Below are 18,377 nucleotides of genomic sequence, written 5' to 3' on the forward strand. Positions count from 1 at the left end.
AGCGCCTATTCGCCAGGCGAATATTCGCCAGCGCGTAAATTCGCCCGAATTGCCTATTCAATTCTATTCCCCAGTCGAATTTCGAGGGATTTAACCCCTCGAAATTCGACCCTTGATGAATTTGCCCCTAAATGTCAATGTGTTGGGAGTTTCCTTAAATGAGAAGGATCTAGGGGTTTTTGTAGATAACAATTCTGGGCAGTGTCATTCTGTGGCTACTAAAGCAAATAAAGTTCTTTCTTGCATAAAAAAGGGCATTAACTCAAGAGATGAAAACATAATTATGACTCTTTATAGGTCCCTGGTGAGGCCTCATCTGGAGTATGCAGTGCAGTTTTGGACTCCAGTCCTTAAGATGGATATAAATGAGCTGGAGAGAGTGCAGAAGCTAGTTAAAAGGATGGAAGACTTAAATTATGAGGGTAGACTGTCAAGGTTGGTGTTGTTTTCTCTGGAAAAAATTGTATAAATACTTGTAAAATTACACTTTACAAGTATAATAGAGGACATTATAGACAAATAGCAGGGACCCTTTTTACCCATAAATTGGATCAGCATACCAGAAGCCACCCCTTAAGACCAGAGGAAAAGAACTTTCATTTGAAGCAACATAGGTGGTTCTTCACAGTCAGGACAGTGAGGTTGTGGAATGCACTGCCGGGTGATGTTGTGATGGCTGATTCAGTTAATGCCTTTAAGAGTGGCTTGGATGATTATTTGGACAGACATAATATCAAAGGCTATTGTGATACTTAACTTTTTAGTGAGTATAGATATGGGTGACACACCTATGACTAAGCGCCGGAGGGTGCGAAACGCGTAAGGTGGGATATGGGGGGTAGTATGTACCAGCTTTAATTCTTTTAAAATGTACTTCAATAAATTAATATTTTTTACTTGAAGAAAGCTTTGGGACTTATATCATTTTTTGATATAAATTTTTCTATCCTTTTAACTGAGTCATTAATATGGGTTTATTAATTATACATGGCAAAAGGCCATGGAATCCAAACAAGCTACCACTGTTCATCATTTGCTTAGCGCGGACTATATGTAGGGGTCTGTTATGGCCTTCACAAGATGAAGGGTTCTTTTATGTATGATACAATGCACAATTTTTCCACTTGAAAGGATAAGCGCTATGTATTATATTGGCTTGTGCATGTATAAAGCTAAAGGCCCACCTGGCAATTTCTCCAATAGCATTTTTCTGCCTGAAACTGTCCATGTCACCTGTCATTTTCAAGGTTTTCATAAGTAATTTTTGAATTTTTATTTTTTGTGCTTTTAACCAAAATAAATGTCTTTTTTTTTTTTTTTTTTTAAGTCAGTGCTACTTATACATATGGTATGGCACAACTACTGTCTTAATGAAGTAGCAGCAGCTACTGCAATGCCCAAAGATCAAGGCCTTCACATATGTAAAAACCTGCCTGAAGCACTTGAACTGTACATTCAGGCATAATAACATTTTAACGAGCTTGGGCCTCTATCAGCACTTGACTTGCAGTGCTTTACCCACAACTCAACCTTCTACTTGCCCCTATCCCATAAAGAAAGGAATGTGTTTTGCCAGGAGAAAAGTAGGTCTCAAAAAGGCAGGAGAGAAAACTATGTTTGGCCAGCCCTGCAGGTAATTCAAACTACACATGCTCTCAGCAACTTGCTATCTGCCTATTCTGCAGGATCCTAAACTAGGGTCTGTAAGAAAATAAAAATGTAATAATAAGTTTAAGGTGGGTATGTACGGTATGTTGCAACTGTAGGGGGGCATTTTAAAAGAACACCCTGTAATCCTATAACATCACCAAACTGAAAACATCATCTGCTGATTCAACCTGTCAGTGGGGACTATGCCATTGAGGAAGTGAAAAGAGCCACAACTCCTCTTCACTTCCTGTCAGATGCAACTGTTCAAGCCTTGGCCCTAATCTTATCACAGATCTCACCATTCTGTCTGAGGCGATCAATTGGATACCTGAACGATGCCCACATTTACTTTCATTGTGTATGTTTATCCTTTCTTCCTCCATTTCTATCCCCTCAGTACATTCTATGCAAGGAGGGACTACCGCTGACCCCAACATTAAAGGGGTGGTTCACCTTTAAGGTAACTTTTAGTATGTTATAGAATTCTAAGCAACTTTTCAATTGGTTTTCATTATTTTTTTTTATAGTTTTATAGTTATTTGCTTTTTTCTTCTGACTCTTTGCAGCTTTCAAATGGGCATCACTGACTCCTTCTATAAAGCAAACGCTCTGTAAGGCTACACATGTATTGTTAGTGTTACTTTTTTATTACTCCTCTTTCTATTCAGACAATCTCCATTCATTCATATTCCAGTGTCTTATTTAAATCAATACATGGTTGCTAGGGTAATTTGGACCCTAGCTACCAGATTGCTTAAAATGTAAATGTAAGAGCTGCTGAGTAAAAAGCTAAATAACTCAAAAACCTTAAATAATAAAAAATGAAAACCAAGTACAAATGGTCTCAGAATATCATTTTCTACATATTAAAAGTTATCTCAAAGGTGAACAACCCCTTTTAAGCTCTTGATGAAACATCTGTTTATTTATTTTTATAATCATGTTTCAGCTAAATATATTGGGGATGTATAACACTGTTTTTTTCACCCACACATAGAAATGCGTTCATCAAAGTAGAATTCCTTTTTAATGCGATATGCTTGCAATAGCCTCTGCTGTATTTGGCCATCTTTTGTTGTCTAAACAAAGCTCCACCTAGTAAGCTGTTATGTTTGAAGTCTATACACATGCAGATTTGGACCTTTCAGCCTGAAGCTGGCCATACACTTTATGATGTGCACCTTTGGTGAGGTCACCAAACTAGCAGATTCTTTTCCCAATATGTCCATCTAAGCTGGGCAATATCGGGCTAATACAATCATTTGGCCCTAGGCCAAATGACTAGGTTACAACGATGGGAATACGAGCTGTCAAAGCAAGAACTGCATCAATCAGCCAATGTGGCTCTTAATCAAAAGTGAAAATCAAACCTGCCCAATCGACATCTGGCTGATTTTGTTCCCGTCAAAAGGCCCCATATATGGGCAGTAAAGATGCTGAATCAGTCTAAAAGGAATAAATCCGCAACTTAAATCTGCATGGCCACCTTGAGTCTGCAGCATATGAGGCCGTATGGGTTTCACTCAACTGCTTACCCAACATAAAATTGGCCAGGTATCTATCGGACAGTTTTGCAAATGTCGCCAAAGTCCACATGGGCATGCTGATGTTCCCAGCAGCCCTGCATAGGTGTCCTTTATAATCTGATAATTTGCCCATTTTGTCCCAGACTACAAGTGGCCAAGTCAGGGAGAGATCTGGTTGTTTGCTGACCAAGCAACCCTCTTGTATGGGTGGAAAATCAGGCAGATATGTATGGAAGATCTGAAAATCAAAAGACCTGCATAGGTACCTATTATTATCTGATCATTGGTCCAGAGGCCAAGAGATAAGTCAGACATATTTGCATATAGGTGGACAAACAGGCCAAAGATCTGCTTATTTGGTGAAACACTAAACAAGCAAATCTTAGAGACCTATTTACTAAAACTCAACTTTTTATTAAAAAAAAAATTAGATCAAAAGTTTTAATACTGATTTACCCCACACCCAAAAAAATTTCATTTATTCAACGTTACCAAAATTATTTGTCTGTCAAAATAAAGAAAAGCAGTTTAGTTTAGTTAGCATCTTATGTCTTTATCTATATAATCTCCTTCCATTCTAACATTTTTCAGTGCAATATAATGACTAATTAATGCAGTGCTGCCATATCAATCTTGCCGATAACACGGCTCTCACCAATGTTTGGTACTTCAGTTTACATTCCTACTTTTAACACAAAACAAGGTCAGCAGTGGGAGCAGCTGCAGGAAAGGTGCCCTTTTCTTCAAACTCTTACACATAAGTATTTGTATACATAATATATATATAAAACACATCTCTGTACAGTTCCATATAGAGAGTTTTGCAATGGAACTTCATGACAGTGATGCTTTGCACATCTGCTTCTTTGGTGGTGGTTCAACTGACAGGAAGCAAAAATGTAGATATGCAATAGAAGTGACAAATATTTCCTGCCTTTTACACACTTTTTTGTTATCCATCAGTTAAAAATAACATAAGGTTAAATAAAACAATATAATATAACATGTTTAAAAATAAGTAGACATATGAGCTTTTTGTGGATGAAGTACATTCCCTCTCCACAAATGTGTATTTATACATTAGGAGATGTTTTTTTGCTTGCCACAACCAAGGCATTCCACAAAGAAACAAACAAATCAAACAAACTACAGTAGAGGAGGTCACAATGTAAAATCAGAGAAATATATTCTGAATTATATATGGTGGGGTCACAAAAACTTGAGGTTGGCCAACTAGAGCCACTAGTCAATGTATGCCTATAAACAAGCCCCAGAGGCTCATAATAGTTTTCATGAATTTACCTCTTATTTAAAGGAAAAATCAATGAAAGGAGTAATGGGTATATTTTTAGTACAGAGCCGCAAATATAAAGTAATTATGCTCTATGGTGAGGCAGCAGCACAACCCTAAGGGGTATATTTATCAAAGAGTGAAGTTAATAGTGAAGTTCCGCCACTAGAGTGAAATTCCGCCACTCTCCATTCATTTCTATGGGATTTTTATAGGTGTATTTATCAAAGGGTGAACTTTCACTTTCACCCATTGATAAATACGCCTTTCAAAATCCCATATAAATAAATTGAGAGCTGCAGAATTTCACTCTAGTGGCGGAACTTCACTCTTTGATAAATTTACCCCTAATTTGGATATTTCTTGTTGAGAATAAACATAAGCAGATGTCCCGTTTGTTTACAACAAGATGAATGTTTTCAGTACACAAATGATCTGTCACAAACATACAAAACAAGCCTTAAAAGAAAAGGTCAAGAAAATGCAAATGCTCATTCTTCCTACGGAGACAACAGATGAAAAGCCATGCTTAACCAAGACAGGGCTTCAAATGTCCTTCCCTATTTCTGCTTAAATAAATCTACAGGCATGCTATAAACACATTGAGCTTCTACTGAAGCTATATAGAAAGCAACTGATGCAATTTCTCAATGTTTAAGCACAGATGACCATAGCTTGCATCCAGCCGATTTTGCCATTGTAATCCTATACCAATACATCATCGATAAAATGTTTAGTATTTTGTCATGTTTAACATATTTCCAACTCACTTTTATGATTCTTGGTGTATATGTGGATTGTCTGGCTGAGTGACTTTTACTGATTTCAGGCACATCACTCTATAACTATAAAAGGCATTACTTTCTGCAGATTGGTGAGATTATGTTATCTTTGACAAATGGCAGCAAATTTCCTGGCGCAGCATAGTCTAAAGAAGGGTTATGCTCTGTTGGACTTCTGTCTGCCACACAGAACAAATTAGCAGAGGACAGGTAGAGAATTTGTTCAGAGCACAAAGCAAGTACAGAGGAAAGGGTTGGGATACAGGTCCTGTTAGGTAAAATGATGAATGGACAGACCAGGAAGAGAAATGAATCAGAGAGTAGACTAGACAGAGGAAAAGATCAGAGATCAGAGCACAGAGCAGATCAGAAAAATGGTCACCAAGTAAACTATCCCCAATATTTAAAGAATGCCAAACAAGGGCAAATCTGACCGTTATCTAAATAGGTGTGAAGATGAACAGGTGACACTGTGAGATTTGACGATCCATGTAGGGTAGGGGTCCCCAACCAGTGGATTATCAGCAACATATTCCTCTCAAACCCCTTGGATGTTCCCAGTGGAGGCAAGTTTTGGTTGCACAAAAACTAGATGTAATGCCAAATATCCACCTTGAGACTGCCAGTTCACATAGGGGCTTACAAATAGCAAATCACAGTCTTATGACATCCCCAGCAACTTTTTTCATGCTTGTGTTGCTTCCTAACTCGTTTTACAATTTAATGTGGCTCACGGGTAAAAAAAAAAAAGGTTGGGGACCTCTGATGTAGAGGAACAAATTGCATTTGATCCTTTTGTTCTGGCCAATGGCACAAATGAGGAAACATGAGTGGAGGTTGGGAGCAGCTGTGGTTTCTCTCACTTTCACAATTGTGAAGTCCCATCCATGAGAAGAAAAGGATCACCAGGGAATTAAAGGGTCAGTATACATATTGTTCAAATAATAGAGTTTGTGCTAAATATACTTTCAATTGTTGTTTTAATAAAGATAAATCATTTTTTATTCATGAGCTAAACAGGGAAGCTGAAGTTATTCCATGTTTGGTCCTTGCAAGGTAGATAAATTAGATCATGATGCACAGACAATCCGCCTGCATTATGGACTCCAGCTAACACAATGGTCACAACAAAGTGCAAAAGGAGAAAGTTGTAGACTGCTAATGCAATTATCTACCTTGCAAAGACAAGACATGGAGTAGCTTTCGATTCCCTGCTGCTTTCTTTAACTCAAAATGTAGCAAAAAGAACTGGGAAAAAGTATGTTCAGCACAAGAACTTATAAAGGAGATATGAAATACAAATTGTTTCATATTGTTAATGTTATTATGTTCAGTGACTGTGTATTCTTCACAAAATGCCATTTGATTTAAATAATGTAGAAGGTCATCCTTATGTTAAGAAAAAGCTGCAAGATTGTTAACTGTTTATGTACTTGGGAAGGTAAGATTAGTTTACTAAAAAAATAATTATAATATCAAGGGTTGGTTACCTTTACTATACCTTTAGACAAACGAGAGCTAATTAACAAAGTAGATGCTGCACGAATAAGTGAAAATAATTAAAAATATTAGCATCTAAAGCAGATTTGTGCATGTGCGCATTTTTTGTTGCAAAGCACCAATGCTTTCACTGGCCTCTCAAATTCATTTGTGTGCAGTGCACATACTGATGCAGAGGAGCCCTGATGCTTCCATCAGCTCGAAGATGATTGTAGTTTGATAGATGCACATGTACTTGCACTCAGTAACGCAACTGGAGGGGGGCGGGCCCTGGTGCGGGAAGGCCCCCGCCCCCTCCGTATCAGATTTTTTTACCCAATATCGCCCGATGCGGCAGGAAATCGGCATTGCACAAGCTGCCGGGGGGCCCTGAGGGGGTGCGGGCCTTGGCCCAATTGCACTCCCTGCTCCCCCGGTAGTTCCGCCACTGCTTGCAAGCAATCAAACATGTATGTCATTTTGACACAAAAGGTCGGAAATTGAGCACAACCCTGACACCTGAAAATCCACTGCATCTGATTTGTGAGAAAGCACAATTGTGTGTGCTTGATGCATTGAGCACAATTCTGACTTCAACTTCCCCTGGCAGATGCAATGATGTTGAAATTCTATGAAACTGCTAAATTGTGGGTACAAGGTATAATAACCCTAAACTTGCACTTTGTACACTGTAGTCATAAATGATCCCCGTGGTCTCCTTTTCTATCATGAATTTCTGCTCCAAATAACTCTTCTGTGGTCAGAAAGGGCCTCTACCAGATTATAGGTCACTTCAAGTGAATGCCAACTACGTACAGACCTTGGAGGTGTGAGGGGGTAGTAAACAAATCTGTATCACTGTATGAAGAATAATAGTTTAAGTACAAAAACAGCTGGAATTTGGATATGTGCTACTTGGCCTCCTTCCCTTATGCATGCATCTGTATCTAGAATATGCATCTTTATTGTAAGAGTACTATGGCGTATTATCTATGCTAGGTTCACGCCATTTCAATGACTTACCAGGACTCAACTTTACTCAATAATGTCCCATAGTATGGTTGTGTTTCCATACTTGGACTTGAGATGGTTTAAAAGGTTGATTCTTTAAAAAACACCGGTGGAAAAAAGTTGCTCCACTGCCTTCTGCTCACTCTGTGTTCTCTGACAAGCATGGAATCTGCCAGTTAGTTCACATACCGTGCAGATTTTGACACAAAAATCCATAATGTAGCATTTCTGTGCTGAAAATTCACAATGACACACAAAGTGTATTTCAGCACAAATATGCTTAAGTATGGATTTTCGTTCGGAAATCCGGTCTGTATATGAACTACCAGGCTAATTCCATGTCAGTCAGTGCACATGGATATAAGGGGCAGAAGGAAGTGGATGGTTTTTTCCCCACTGGATTAGAGTTATTAGCCTTAAACAACAAGAGTAGAAAATCAATGGAAATAAGACAATGAACATCTATTTCATTGCGAAAGACTGACTTGCCAATTGTTCCGCATCAGAAGTATACCTATATCTGTGTTTATTTCTAGAAATGAGTGGAGCCATTGCTGGGCAAATCAGATGATTTTATAAACAGACATTAATGAAACAGTGCCTTTCGAGGCCATATTAACATGGAAAATAGTAGCAATAACCTGTAATTTGATTTTCAGTGATTTGCTGCATTTAATTAAAGGGAAATCTGGTCAAGAGCCACGGAAACAGGCAGACAAGGCAAAGATATGCGAGAAATTAGTCTGAATCCAGCTGCAGGCAGTTTCCCAACTCATTATGCCTGTAATGAGAAGGACACTGGATTTTTCTTTTGCCATGACTTTAGGGAAATGTACATATGCGCCCCAGTAGTGATGTGTGGGTCGACCTGTCCTCGTCGTTGATGTCATGGAGGGGGTGGAAAGGGTAGCAGGAAGAGCTTGGCCCAAACCCACCTGTGGCCCAAATTCTTTATGTGCTGACCCTCTGCCGACCAACCCGCAGGTAAACAACCCCTTACTCCCCAGTGACAACAGGACACTGCACAAACAAGTCATATTAGCTTAAACAGGATCAGAGGATCTGTAGGTTGCTATGGGCAGATCTTATTCGTTATTATGAGGGCCGTTTGTTGCTATGGAAAGATCTGATTGGTTACTATGGGCAAGATCACCCATGATGTTAATAAATGTGCCCCTATATGTATGTCACAGCACAGGTCATTCTAAAATCACAGTATCTCAACATGGTTTACTTCCTTATGAGTGTTTTAAAGTCGAAACTCACTTGCAGTCACAACACAATGACATTGTCTGATTCCCTGTTCTGAAACTGATCAGTGACTATGAAGTTTTCATAGCACATACATTCCTTTCATTGAGTTTTGTTACAATCTGACATTACATCTACTCAAATTAAATGGAAGTGGTATTTTCATTGGCATATTTTGCTTTCCCCAATAATCTCAGAACAGCAACTAGGATGCAAGCTGTTATGCACAAAAATAAGTATAAATGTGCAGATATAGAAAACCATAAACCACTTTGGGTTAGCCCATGCTTGGCAGCCATCAAATTTAACTGAACTTGAGAGATTTTTATAGGGATGGATGGATGGTCAAAAATACTGCATCCGAAATCCAGACACTCATCAAAGGTTATAGGAGGCATCTAAGTATTGATGTAATATCTCTGTTGAGGTGCCCACATTTATGCACCTGTCTAATTTTGTTATGATGCATATTGCATATTTTCTGTTAATCAAACAAACTTTTTGTCACTGCTGAAATAATGCTGTTTAAATAAGGCATGTTGTCAGAAGTGGCTACTTTGAAAGCTCGGCCAATGATAAACAAAACTCCAAAGAATTAAAAGGGGTTCCCAAACTTTTTCATATGACTGTATTCAAACTTTCTGCTTTGCTGATATTTTGTGATGCTCCCTTGACTTATAAATAGATAACCTGGCAAAGCAAAGGGTTTCCACCAGCCAAAAAATGTTCTAGAAAGAGATGTAAACATTGTTTCTGTTCTGAATTAGTCAGTGTTTTTTTGCAAAGGTAACTGTTTACAGTACATTTAGTACCTTTTTGAGTTAATAAGATTGATATCAACCGGTTACTCCATATGACAGAAATCATGCCACTATCACGAACAAAGAACCTTTTTTTCTTTGCTTTCTTTTAATAAATAATCTGCTAAATCACCAGGGTTCATGTGGATTGCCACAGGCAGTAGGGAAGCAGCAGGGAGCCATTTTTAAAATACTCTGCCACTCACTCCATAGCCCTGGGATAGCTGTGTGTTTTACCTTTCAAATGTTGTGTTCCAGGAGCAATAGATCTGCCAATGACACTGGGCTTGAGGAAATGCAATGCTGCTATAGGCTAGAGTACTGTAAATATTTCAGCTCCAGTTTTTGGTACAGAAGTACGAACCTCAGCCCAGTGTGACAAACAGACCTAGTGGTAACTGCCTGCACAGTTAGCATCCATGTTTCTGCTCTCCTACATTCTGCCTAACTGGTGACATAAGAGATTATTGCATTAGAAGAAAATGCAAAGCTCAGATATATTTTAAGTAACACAATATATTCAAATCTTGTTGATACCTACACTTATCTTTTAAAATGCATTCAGGTAAATAAAGTATAATAACAAATCTGCTGCTGAATGCAGTGTACTCTAAAACAGATCCACATTTTATTATAGTAATAAAATCAAAAGCAGATGTCTTCGGGTTGTTTAAATATTAACTTCAAGTTATCCTTAATAAGAAGGCTTCAAGGGCTCTCAAGAGGAACAGAAGAGGGAACAGACTCGCTACAGACATTACTTGGTAAAAAAATGTGGTTTAAGTAAAAAATTATGGTGTAAACATTTCTATGCATACATTTTTCTAATTCAGTTAAGACTTTACTTTTTCCTAGATTATCAGAAGAAAAACATGGAGGTTTGTATGTGTTGATTACATTATACATATAACACAAAGGTTTTACAACAGTTATCACTAAATCAATCTTTTAAGGTCATTTAGCAAGTACTGTATATACTTAAAGGTATATACAGTACTTGCTAAATGACCTTAAAATATATATAGAAGTATCTTTAAGTATATATACTCAAAGGTAAAGCGCAAAACTGTGTGGGAGGTAAAAATAATATTGCGTCTCTGGTTGTGCAAACAAATGAGCTAGCCATATTGGCAGTGCTATGTACTTTGACCGGTCTGGGAGTTGGATTCACCGGGCACATCATTTTCACAGCCGGGAACACCCTTCTCCACCTACACAAGAAGTTTCACAGTACTATAAATAAGCACATATTCTGCAACAGTCAGCACAGGAACCATCACAGAATGTAATTGCACCAGACAGTTATGCTGGGGAATAGCCTATATCTCTACTGTATCACTAAATGCAAAATGCTTTTTCTCCAGCTACTATTTTGTAAAGTAAATTTGCCAATATAAAAAGATATTCAGCAAAAGAGCAATGATACTGGGCCAGACAAAGCAAGAAAAAAAAAAGTGTTGCTGTATCCTAAAAGGAGCCGGAATTGAAAGACACTGGGGTCACTTGACTTGTAACATTTGTGGTTTTACGGATTATCTGTTACAGATTGACATGAAGATTGGGGGGCACATTCTGCCCATCTGTGTGTAGGACTGTACAAGCGGAAAATACTCCGTAAAGTAAAAACATCTGTTTTTCCATGCATTATATTACAATGGTCAAATGTATACATTTGATGCAAAATACACCTGGTATATTGAGCGGTCCATGATCATTTTACATTGCAAATTTAAACAACAGCTGACAACAGAAGAACAACAAGGTATCAAAGGTTTAAGGTAAGGCCACACGAGGAGATTCGGGGAGATTTTGTTGCCTGGCGACTAATCGCCTCGTCTTTTGTGCGACTATCTCCCTGAACTGCCTCGGCGTTTTTCCCCATAGGCTTGAATGAAAAGTCGCCTGCGCTAATACACACGCTGGCGATGCGTTTTCAATAGTCGCCCAAAGTTGCCTCAGTGAGACGAGGCGATTAGTCGCCAGGCAACAAAATCTCTCCAAATCTCCTCGTGTGGCCTTACACTTATGCTAGTCTACAAAGCCAAAAAGACAAGTTTAATTTACTTATGTGCTAGAACAGATAATATTTAGCATTTTGCTAGTTACAAAGATGCATGCATACATAGAAAAATAGTCTCTCCATCTATATTTTATTATGTGAGACCATTAATGAAATCTCCAAAAATAAAATTCTATTTAGTTTTGTAGTCCATATGCGGATCCAAGACAATATACTATTAGGCTATAATTCTGATTAAGACAAAAAAAGTCAAAATCTGACCATTAGTTGCACAGATAAAGGTGCTCATACAGGATAATAATACTTTCTGCTGTACTATTTGAGAGCAAAACCAGACAGACAGAAAACCATGTTGTGTTGTACAGTAAATTAAACTGGATAATCCTAGATAATACAAGCAATCTAGACAAAACAGTTGTAAATACAAGCCATCCAAATGTGGCCTCCAAATGCAGTGGTCATTACATATTTTGGGATCAAGACCCAGTCAACTTGCTTGGTTACCAGAATATCTAGAAAACAAATATGGATCCACACCAAAACCACCAAACCATCTCCAAAGGGATGTTTTTCCAAGGGGTTTGTCATTGTTGCACATGGTGCATGCGGGTATTCCTTAGAAGTGAGAATCCGAATGTCTTAAAGAGAATGTGGGCCATCAAGGCTTCTATGGTACTCCAGCTCCCCAGTCTAACACTTATTTCCATAATGATAAAAACCTTAAACTATACATTAAAGAATCGGTTCTCTTAAACTGATACAATTGTATCTGCGACAGAACATGCTTGGAATAGTTTATCAGTAACAAGTGGTACAAGCATTAAGCTGGACATAGATGTAAAGATTTTTTTAAAAGATCCGATAGTCATCGTGAGACCACGATTATCTAGAAACGATCGTTCGAATTGTCCATCAACTAAAAAGACCATTTGCCAGGAAAACCAAGGGGAGCTGCCTGCTTGTCCCTGCAAGCATAGATAGATTGCACTGGGACCGATTAAGATTTTTTAACCTAGCCGATCAATTTTCGGACAGAAGTCAGATGAAAAATCGTAAGATGTACAATCGTTCGAATCCCACTAACGTCACGATAATTTCGAAGGATTGGTCGACTTCGCTAAAATCTTTGCGTTTATGGCGACTTTTAATCAGGACACCAAATTACCAGTAAACCGCATGTATATGTACTCTTCAGAAAGACTCATTGACAAAGACAATACATTATAAAGACAATACAATGACAACTTCGACAGAGGGTCCTGCAATAATAATGTAAAATCTATACAAAAGAAATGTCTAAGCTACTTCCAATCATCCTTACCAAGAGTTATTGCTAAAATAAAGTCCCTTATTTGCAAGAAACAGCTACAATGACAACTTTACCCCATTAAAAAAAATATATCTAGTAACTGGTCAGGGGACACACCAAAAACTATAATAAAAGTTGCTGACGAATTCCATGACCTGTTTAACTTGACCTACAATTATAAAGTGCTATAACATTACAGAACCCTTAAATGTACCAAAACAAAGCAGTAGGGATGGATAAATATGGCGCAATAAAACTAGCTGGATTTAGAATAGGCTTATACATGTCAACAGTTTGCGGATACTGCATATGGCATTTAACTGAGACAGAAACCAGTATTTGATGCACTAGAGTCCTACCCTTATTATATGGCTGAAAACAAATAAGCGCTATAACCAAAATACTATTCTTTCAGCCTGTAAAGAAGCAGTGCACTACACAGAAGTATGCAATTTTAGAACATACTGGTGTGCTTTTTACAAATGATTCAGTCATAACTACTACTAAAGGAACAGTTCACTGTAAAAATAAAAACTGGATAAATAGTCAGGCTGTGCAAAATAAAAAAAATATTATAAATAATATAGTTAGTTAGGCAAAAATGTAATCTTTGGAGTGACTGGATGTCTAACATAACAGAACAGAACTTCCTGCTTTTCAGCTCTCTAACTCTGAGTTAGTCAGCAACTAGAAGGGAGGCCACATGGGACATAACTGTTCAGTGAGTGTGATCCTTAGCACGCAGCTCAGATTCAAAAGCAACAGTTATGACCCATGTGCCCCCCTCCTCAAGTCACTGATGGGTTACTGCTGGAAAACAAGAGAGCTGAAAAGCAGGAAGCATACTAGTATTCTAAAGCAGCAAAGCTTATTAGTATAGCATCATTTATAACACAAGTTTCAAGAAAAGATAAAATAAAAAAATTCTAAAAGCGACAAAAAACAAAAATAAGAATTATTCATTCTAAAATGTCTTAATGATACACAATATTTCACAATATTTCAATGGTAACTTGAATCCCTTATTGGTAAGTGAGCAAGTGCAACAGTAGTATCTGTGGAACGTCAGTCAGTAGTCTTTGTGGAACTTCTCAGAACATAAAAGAAAAGAGGCTTCATAGGAATGATCACTATATTTTAAGATAATTGCTCTTAGTTTCCTTTAAAAAATGAGGAATTGAACTAAAATAATTATTATTACATTCAATTATAGTGCAAAATACTCCACTCAGTTTTATATAAAGGTACTGACATATCTGAAACCAAGGGCAAAAAAGAGCCACAAAGGCAGCAAGGGTCCAGCCTGCCGGTCTTACAATCATCATTCAAACAACATAAGACCTGATCAGACCTTGTAACCACTTGTGACACCTAAAACACGAGAAAACAAAAATATACACCTACAAAATCTATATTCTACCCAACAATGGACGCTATCACTCTTTTCTCTTAAGTAGCACAGATGTTCTAAGAATGAACATAAAGTTAGTTAAGCCTAGGCAACCAGAAAGTGGGAATGGAATGAAAAATAATGGACTAGAAAAATACTTGTACTTTGCCATGGTCATGCAACGGAGTGTACATCACTGCTGTAGACAGCCAAGATGTTAGAAACAAACGTTACTAGGAATATGTCAAACTTTCATCTAGCTTAAATCTTAACTACAGATGCTCAGAACACATACAGAGCTAAAAATGTGAATAATTACAGTATTTTGTATTTGTAAAACTCTAAAAGTCAAACCATTTTAAATTCTTATCTATAACAATTGCAGTGAACTACTTGAGACATATTTTATACATTATGAATGCAACTTTTAAAAAAAATATTAGAAAACACGATAAAAGGATTCTACTCATGGTATAGTAAGTTTGAATAACCAGTGAATAGGGTTTATCCTACCCCAATAAGCACAGCATGCACAAAATATGTAAAATCAAATCACAACGTTACCTTTTTGTGGCTCCAGTTTCCACCTGAGCAAAAATAAAGGGTCCCCAATGTGAGGGTGTCTGGAAATGTGTTTTTAATGAAGCCAGCCGTGTTGAAAATGGCCACGATAGATTAGAGGAAGTGGTATCGTTGCTTCAGCTTTATGAGTCACACATGAAAGTGAGTGCTTATAAGGAAGGGAACGCCCATGTTGCCTGGGGCCTAATTATCCTGCTAGGTCAAACATGCAAATGTACAGGTAACACAAAACACACAGTGCAGGCTGGGAAGAGGAACGCCCTGCCCCACCTTATTCACGCACAGAGCAAAGTGCATGTGTTCCTTGGAGCAGAGAGATGGGAATGCAATGTAATAGGGGAGGCTGGTGCCTATACAATGCACAAAATACTTAGTTTTACTCAAATAGACAAATTGTTTAATAATAACTTGAACATACAACAAATATACTTTTTAATAAACTGGCTATTACAGATATAATGCATGTCCTTTTCCCAAATTCTAAGCTTTGAGAACTCAAAAAAAAAAAAAAAACAGGGATCCGATCTGAGATAAGTAAAACGCAACAACCGCAGCAACTGCTTCTTGAAAATGTGATGTTTGCTCTCATGCCTTTATTCCTGGAATTTAGTAAAAACACTGAAAAAATATGAGACATACAAGCAATTTAATGAATACATAGTGAGAAACGAAAAGGCTTCAATTAATCTTAAATGGGTGGTTGTATTATAGCAGGTATTTCTTTCTGTGGCCTCCTATCTGAGTACAACCAACATAAGCTGGCCACAGATGCAAAGATCCCATCTCCCTACCTGCCACGAACCATTCAGATCAAAGTCTTACCATTCCGACCAAATAAAGTAGTTAAAAAACAGATCAGCCGATGTTCTGACAAAGCTAGTGACAGTCTCCCACTGAAAATCGGACGATCGGCAATACATGCAGAGATATTACCTGCAGCCGACAGAAATTTTCTAACCTGTCTGATCGACCAAACGACTGATCTCCGCCGGACGAAAAATGTCGGGACTCTCCACACACGTTCCAAAAATCGTACGAATCCTTGATTCGTACGATGAGATCTTTGCGTCTATGGCCAGCTTTATGCTAGCCGCAAAGCAAATTTTCTCTCAAACTGTGCAACCCATGTTCTGGTGGTCATATATTTGAAGAAACAGTGTCCAAATGTAATAGTGAACTATACATTTCACTTACAACTCCACACTGATAGTAGTAGTATATAGTAATAAATTAGTGCCATTAAAAAATTATTTAATAAAACGAATACAATAAACCAGTTGTAAACACAGCAAAATAGGTCTGTTTTATGTAGTAAAAAAGTCCCAACTTGCACTTACAATACAAATAACTGACAGTATGGGTACATTGGGCAGACAATTCCAATCAAAATTGGTACCATAGTTATGGCGATGCACCATGTCATATAATAAAGTATTACCAGCTTGCACACCCTGGCTCTCCATGAAGTGAATGCCTGGTGCCCGGTGAAGAAGGCTTCGGAAACCTCCAAATTTGTAAGCACAAATAATTTCACTGGCACTCAGGTCAAAGTCCAAGCAGGGACAAACCCGTGCTTTGTTTATTTGCGATGGTGCAATGTTTCGGGGTAATCCCCTTTGTCAAGCTTGACAAAGGTGTTTACCCCAAAACGTTGCACCATCGCAAATAAACACAGCAAGGGTTTTTCCCTGCTTGGAATTTGAACTGAGTGCCAGTTCATGGAAGATCACAGAAATGCATATCATTTCTACCTTGGCACCTGAGGGTCATACCCCTAACCCACCACCTGCAAGCTTTAGAAAGGAAATGCGAGTAGAAAGTACCATTTTCTTTCTTCACAGAGACCCCTACCTGTACTACAGAGTACAACAAAAAAAGCTGGGAAAGTGAACTGGCTCATCAGAAGAGTTTCTATTGCATATGGGAACTCTACATCAGACATGTAAAGCAGCTGTGTAAATAAGACACAAAAAGGACCAACTGATTCCTACAAGAACTGACCTGGTGTTTGTATAGTATGCCACTGAGCTACAACTTTGAATCTCGGGCAATGTTGCAGCATGCTGCCCCTCAGCTTGATGGACCAATGACATTTTCATAAAATGACTGGATAGCATGCTTGGTATGAAGCACACAACATGGTAGCACCCAAAAGTGATATTAGCACAAGGATATTAGGACCCAGGAGGAAATCTTGTCAGTATCCCTTTTCAATAGCAATGTTTCAGCTCACTACCAAACATTGCGTGCTTCAGTGTAATGCATTGATTATACTTACAACTTCTCAATACATTTTTACCAGCCCACCCTGGTGTAAGTTTCAAGTGCTAATGCACTGTGCATGTTGGACTTGTAGATGTGTATTTGTCTGCAAATTGTGATTCCACAATATAAGGAGGATCCTGGAGTAAGATAAGCATTTGTTACACCAGCTAATTGTGTGGAGGGGTTCACACAATACTTTTGTTTTGAGGCATGGTGAACACAATAAACAGAAATAAAATATACCGACTATGGAAATAAAATGTAATTCCAAGGAAACAAAACCATTAAAAATATCTAATTAAAGTTATGTGCATTCTGTGTGAAATGTAAACTTGCTCGTCTTTGACTTGATCTGGTCTGTTTGCAGCAAGACAAAAAATGTTGTTGCAATGTACAGCTCACCACAAACTTCCCTCTAGCACTTGCTTACGTGAGTTCTTCTTTCACTCAAGCCAGTATCACAGTCTAAAACTGTGACAGTTAAAGGGATAGACTCTTATTTGTGATTTGGGCCATTCATTTTCATTTATAATTTCTATTATATATTGATATATGTTCTTTATTGCCCTGCTAGCCTAACTTCTTAAAGGGATGGTTCACCTTTAACTTAACATAAGTATCTTCTAAAATGTTAATTCCTAGCAACTTTACAATTGGTCATTATTTTTTTCAATTATTTTCCTTCTTCTTTTGCCTCTTTCCAGCTTTCAGTTGGGGGTCACTGACCCTGGCAGCCAAAAAAAACCTATTGCCCTGTGAGACTTCAATTCCATTGTTAATGTTTCATTTTATTACTTATCTCTCTATTGACCTCTGCTATTCATCTTTCAGTTTCTCATTCAACCCACTGCCTAGTTACTAGGGTAAATAAGATGCTAGCAACCAGATAGCTGCTTAAACATAAAGCTAAATAACTGAAATGCCACAAAAAAAAAGACCTATTGCAAATTGTCTCCAAATATCAATATATACATCATACTGAGAGATAATTTAAAGGTGAACCACCTCTTTATTGGTAACA

At 37.9% G+C, this 18,377-nt stretch overlaps 1 protein-coding gene across 5 annotated transcripts in view; it reads right to left on the reverse strand.

Moving 5' to 3' along the window:
• The window catches only part of elf1.S (E74 like ETS transcription factor 1 S homeolog), a 76,293-nt gene that overhangs the window by 38,647 nt on the left and 19,269 nt on the right, over positions 1-18,377 (reverse strand). Inside the window, exon 1 of one of the 5 annotated variants that reach the window (XM_018248073.2) lies at positions 15,074-15,217. The exons of 2 other annotated variants lie outside the window; for them this stretch is intronic. The gene's annotated coding sequence lies outside the window, so the exon portion shown is untranslated. 5 annotated transcript variants of the gene reach the window in all.

The sequence above is a fragment of the Xenopus laevis genome, chromosome 2S, assembly GCF_017654675.1.
Source record: "Xenopus laevis strain J_2021 chromosome 2S, Xenopus_laevis_v10.1, whole genome shotgun sequence".
NCBI lineage: Eukaryota > Metazoa > Chordata > Amphibia > Anura > Pipidae > Xenopus > Xenopus laevis.